Consider the following 6234-nt stretch of genomic DNA (forward strand, 5'->3'; position numbering starts at 1 on the left):
TATATAAATATATATATTATAATATATATATGGTAAAAACACTCCTCCGTTTGATATTTGGTAGGAATCCCCACAATGAAAAATCTAGATTTATTAAATAAATTTTTCAGTTTCAAAATCCACCGGTTTCCCATCTTTGGTTGAAGGGGAAAAGGGGGAATTAGTGTGTTAAAAAGAGGGGGAGTTGAGGAAGACGAAGGAAGCGAAGGGGGGCAAGTCGGGGATTTGGGGGGAGGGTTCTGGGATAAGGAGAAGCGGAGAATGTGGGAACGAGGAGACTATCGGCCCAGGAGAAAAGCCGCTGTTCACATTAGCAGCAACTTTATTAATGAGGATTCGCACCAGTCTGCGGACGTGGACATCAGCGGAAGGAAAAGCAATTCGCGCCGCTGACCGTCCATCTGATGCTGTGTCCGCTGATGGCAGAGGCGTTGTTGTGTGTCCCCTGGTATACAGCGTACTTCTGTTGAGACAGGATGATTATGAGACTGGCACCTGTCTCGTCGAAAATATTCTTATCACAGGAGCACAGAACGAATAAGTGGTCCACCCTCAAGGTGAGGGAGTGAGTGGTATGGACCAGGTTGCGACGGAGAGTGTTCACCTGGCGAAAGAGCCAGCCTGCAGTTGGGGGTGAAGAGGGCGACGATAGAGTAGACCTTAGTGTAGGGCAGGCTGAGGAAGGGCTAGGTGAGGAGTCTTTTAGGAGAGGAGTCCGTGGTAGAAAGTACACTGTGCCTGGATAACGCAACGTCTAGAACATGATGAGCGTAGCCCAGTTGGAGAACAACGCGGCAGGAAGTCGATCTCTCCATCCAGGTACTGGGGGTCACAGATACGGAGGGCGCGGGGGAACACCGCGTGGCATATCCTTTCTTTACATGGAGATGATGGTATAGAAGTGTATTTCGACCTCTATGAAATGGGCTTTCCTGTATATGGAGAAGATTGGTCAGCAGCGCGATGAACTAGGTGTCAAGAATGGAACTTATTGTCACCTCCCATTCCACCTTTAAACGGATGGAAGGAGAGAGAGGAGTTCAGCTGCGTCCAGGAAATCCTGAACAAGGCTGGGTCTGAAGGCCCGAGATGCAAGACGTCATCGACATACCTCAGCCAACCGACGGCCAGAGATGGAAGGGAGAACTCAGATCGAGAATTCATGAACAGATTTACCAAGCTGGAGGAGAGTGGAGAGCCATGGCAACCCGAACGTTTGAAAGCAGAAGCGACCCCGCAAGGAAAGAAACTTAGACTCCACGCAAACAGACGATCCCAGCTTGAGTTAAGCCGTCGGTGGGCAGAGGAGGACGAGGGATCCTCTGCGGAGAGGCCCCTCTGGAGGAAAGCGAGGATGTTATCAAACGAGACCTTGGTGAACAGAAGGTCGACATCCAAGCTCATCATGATCGCTGGCGAGACACCACAGACACGGGAGATGAAATCCTGAGAATGGCGGATGTGTTTCACCGATTCCCCGGGAGAAGATGCTGGCGCAGAGGCACAGGTCAGCTTATGGGTTTTAGAGCCCAAGAAATGAGTGAGTCGAGGGTTAAACCTCTGGTAGAGATTCACCAGCTATCCTCTTTCAGGCGACGGTGGAAGTTAGTAACAGCAGATACGTTTTCAGGGGTGTAGCTGTTCAGAGAGCATAGGTAGAGACGTTGATCCAACAGGTCCCCGGGGCTTCTGCAGGTAGAGCACGGTCGAGGACCACCACCGAGTTGCCCTTGTCAGAAGTCAAGATGGTGCCATACCGCGGCGCAGTGCATTTGAGGGCTCCGGTACCGCATGGGAATGCAATGATACGATAGAGGGATAGATGACTTCGAGGTCATGAATTAAAGCCCACGAAGGAACAGACATCGGACAATGAGTTCCTTATGAGAGTAGATGGAGACGGTTAATGGATGACATACATGGTCGATGGAGGAGGTGAGTGAGGTGAGGGCGGAGAGCAAGGAAAGACCGAGAGCCAGTGAGTTTGTCTGGTGAGGGGTCCAGGGACCAGGGAGATGGGTTGTTGACAGTGTCGGTGCGGGAGAAAGGACCAAGGACTGCGGGCTGGAGGAGTTTCTGGGGAGAGAGAGAGTGCCGTGGGTGGTGGAGAGGGCCCGTAAGAAATAAGCAACGTCTGCCTACTGATCATGGGGATCCGCTCCTTCATAAGTCCGAACGTCTCGTGAACGATAGAACGACATCGAGGATCGTTCAAGGAGGAGAAGGCGTGCTAGTCCCGGAAAGAGGAGATCCTTCATTTGGAATGTTTCAGTACTTAGAAGATCAAGGAACAGCCTGCTCCTCGAGGCAGTCACTTGAGGAAGAAACGAAGTTGGGTTTGCATGGTTTTTCTACCACACACACACACATATTGTATATATATATTATATAAATTAATATATAGATATATATATATATATATATATATATAATATATATATATATATATATATAATATATATATATAGTAATTATATATATATATTTATACTATAGTATTATATAGTATTATATATATATACGTTTGTGTGTGTGTGTGTGTGTGTGTGTTGTGTGTGTGTTGTGTGTGTCTATGTGTTGTTATGTGTGTGCTGATGTGTGTGTGTGTGTGTGTGTGTGTGTGTGTTTTGGTGTGTGTGGGGTGTGTGCGTGTTGTGGTGTGTGTATGTATGTAATCATTTATTTTATTTATTTTATTTATCTTAATGTATTACACAACACACACACACTACACACACACCCACACAGATCAATCACACACACACACACACCCCACACACCATATAGCACCACACAATAGATATATATAATTATATAATATATTATATATATAATTATTATATATATATATACATATATATATATAATTATGCATATATAAATGTATATATATATATATATATGTATGTATACACACACACACTACACACACACACACACACGACACACACACACAATACACACCACACACACACCACACACCACACAAAAGACACAGCACACCACACACACAGACACCACACACACATACATACCACACAACCCATAGATAGATATATAGATATATATATATATCATATCATATTATATATATATATATACATATATTACGTATTTCTTTTGTCATAATTTCGTTTTGTTTAGATTGCAGGTTTTTCTACCATAGTAGCAACACGATAAAGTGTTTAACATTCATATAGAGAATTATATATATATATATCTATATATAATATTATATATATATATACTATATCATATATATAGATATATATATATCTATATATATATATATGCTACTAACAATATTATTGTTCTTTTATATGACCATTGTCACCTTATTACTGAATTATAATTACCATCATTGTTATTGATATCTATACAATGATAATAACATATCATAAATGATAAGTAAATATAATGATACTGATAATGATTATGATAATAAATAATAATAATACATAATAATAATATGATAATAATGAATAATCAATACTATATAATAATATGATAATCATAGTCAAATTGATATACTGCTAATAATCTACATCATGATAATAATCGCTACTAATAATACTAAATAACCTACTCTCATAATAATCCAAATAATAATAATGATAATGGATAATAATCTATAATATAATAGTACTAATGATCATGATACCATAACCATAATAATTATAAGATAATACTGATAATAAACGGTTTATCCGTCATAATAGAACAATAATGATATACTGATAAGATATAATAATGAAATGTTAATAATAATTTAATAAATATAATAATTAATTTGATATTAACTATAATAAGCATGGTGATCATAATGATAAGGACGACAATACTAATAGTTTGTTGTCAAATTGATAACTTTAAAGATAATAATGATGTGAAGATAAGTAGACTATTGGTGTTGGTAACTGTGTGTGATCACTTAATCAAACTTTCTCGGTGTGAGAGTACTTAGTTAATAGAAAGTCTCTCTATTATGTTCATAACTGTCTATATATAGTAAAGTGAGCATATTATAGATCATATATAATCATGATACTACTAATAATAATAATGATGAAATAATAATGAGTAATAATAATAATATAATTAATAATATAATAATAATAATAAATAATATAGTATAATTAAAATAATAATATAATAATAATAATAATACATAATAATAATAATAATAATAATATACTGATGACGAATTATGATAGTAATAATAATTAATCATATCATACAATAGCAATAATGATACGTATATAAAGATAACAGCAAAACTAGAATGCTAGATCTAGCTAACACAATGCGATCAAAAATAATATCAAATCGGGTTAAAGAAAAACAATGAAACAATATCATAGAATTATTGTTTTTTACGTGTCCCTTCGAATCTATAACATATAAGCAAATGAAAACTACATATCAAGAATAACAACCTAAGAAAGTAAGAGGATCAAAAAGCGGTAAGAGAGCCCTAACCCCCCAAAAACAGAAAAAGATAGAGAGAAAAAAGAGAGAAAAAGAGAGAGAGAGAGAGAGTAGAAAAGAGAGAAAAGGGAGAGAGAAGAAGAAACAAAAAAAACCTGAACATCATCTCCCACGAAGACTTCTCACTTTACGATGGTAATAGCAAACTATTCCATTCAGCGTATCTCCAACAGCACAGAGAGAGCCGCGCAAAATATGAAACTTCTATCGGTGTGAAATCTGAAAGTTGGCTATGGGACGGTTCTGTGTATATTTGTGTGTAGGTTGTTAATGCAGTTTGTTGACGGATGGCCAGTGTGATCAGCTGCTTGTAACAGATCTTGTCTCTCTGGGGGCGGGAGTGGGAGGTGAGACGTGGGTACTGGTGGCTTGGTGCATTCGCGTAAGTGTAGCTTTGTTGAGAGTGTGTGTGTGTGTGTGTGTGTGTGTGATGGGTGTGTTGTTTATCTGTTAAATGAGTGTGTCGTGTGAATGTGTGGTAATTGAGTGTGTTATGTGAGTGTGTGTTAAATGAGTGTGTTGTGTGAGTGTGTGTCAAATCAATGTTTTGTGCATGTGTTAAATGAATGTGTGTTTAATGGTTTGGAGTTTGAGTGTAGTGTGAGGGTGTAAGAGGGTGTGAGCTTTGTGTGCTAAATGAGTGTATTGTGTGAGCACGTTTGGGAGTGTTTGGGTGTTTGAGTGTGTATATAACATGTGTTGCGAAAGATATTATGTTATGCTTTTATGGCTGATAGTGCAATACCAAAGGTCGTAAAATATGTTAAAATAATAATAATTATTATTATAAACACATTTCCTCATGAACAGTTGGTAAAGACATTCTAACATTATTCAGAATGTTATTAGGAACTATTATTACTCATTTAAACAATAAGAAAACCAAATAGACGAGAACTTTGATAGGAATAAAGACACAACGCCCTCCCGCCTCACCGCGGCGTCAATCAAATGAATAAAAATCCCTCTAGAAATAGATTTTTTAAAATCTGCAAATCATATCTTCATGGCCTTTTATTGAGCCAGGAAGCTGTATGAGCAACAAACAAATTCACACCTACACTTGTTATGAGAACGCGATACACTTGTTATAATATTGCGATACACTTGTTATAAGATTGCGATACACTTGTTATAAGATTGCGATACACTTGTTGTAAGATTGCGATACACTTGTTGTAAGATTGCGATACACTTGTTGTAAGATTGCGATACACTTGTTGTAAGATTGCGATACACTTGTTATAAGATATAAGATAATTAGCGATTTGTATTGGCTTTCTCCTCTTGGATCTACTCAGGACCCGCAAGCTAGGAATACCTGGTATACTTTCTAAGTCTTATTTATACTTCCATACATAAATACATGCACTGAAGTGTGTGTGTGTGTGTGTGTGTGTGTCTGTGTGTGTGTGTGTGTGTGTGTGTGTATGTATGTATATACATATGTGTGTGTGTGTACATATATATATATATATATATATATATATATATATATATATATATATATATATATATACATACATATATATCTGTCTATTTATCCATCTATCCATATATGCCTATATTTATCCATCTATCTATCTAACCATTTATGTCTATATTTATCTGTCTGACTATTTATCTATCTATCTGTCTCTATCTCTCTATCTATCTAATTACCCATCTATCTATAGGATAAATAGAATAAGGTAGCTGCTGGACTTGAGAAATGACCATAAAATTTCATCTTTCTGAGACTGTCTC

This window comes from Penaeus monodon, chromosome 16 (assembly GCF_015228065.2).
Source record: "Penaeus monodon isolate SGIC_2016 chromosome 16, NSTDA_Pmon_1, whole genome shotgun sequence".
In the NCBI taxonomy this organism is placed as follows: domain Eukaryota; kingdom Metazoa; phylum Arthropoda; class Malacostraca; order Decapoda; family Penaeidae; genus Penaeus; species Penaeus monodon.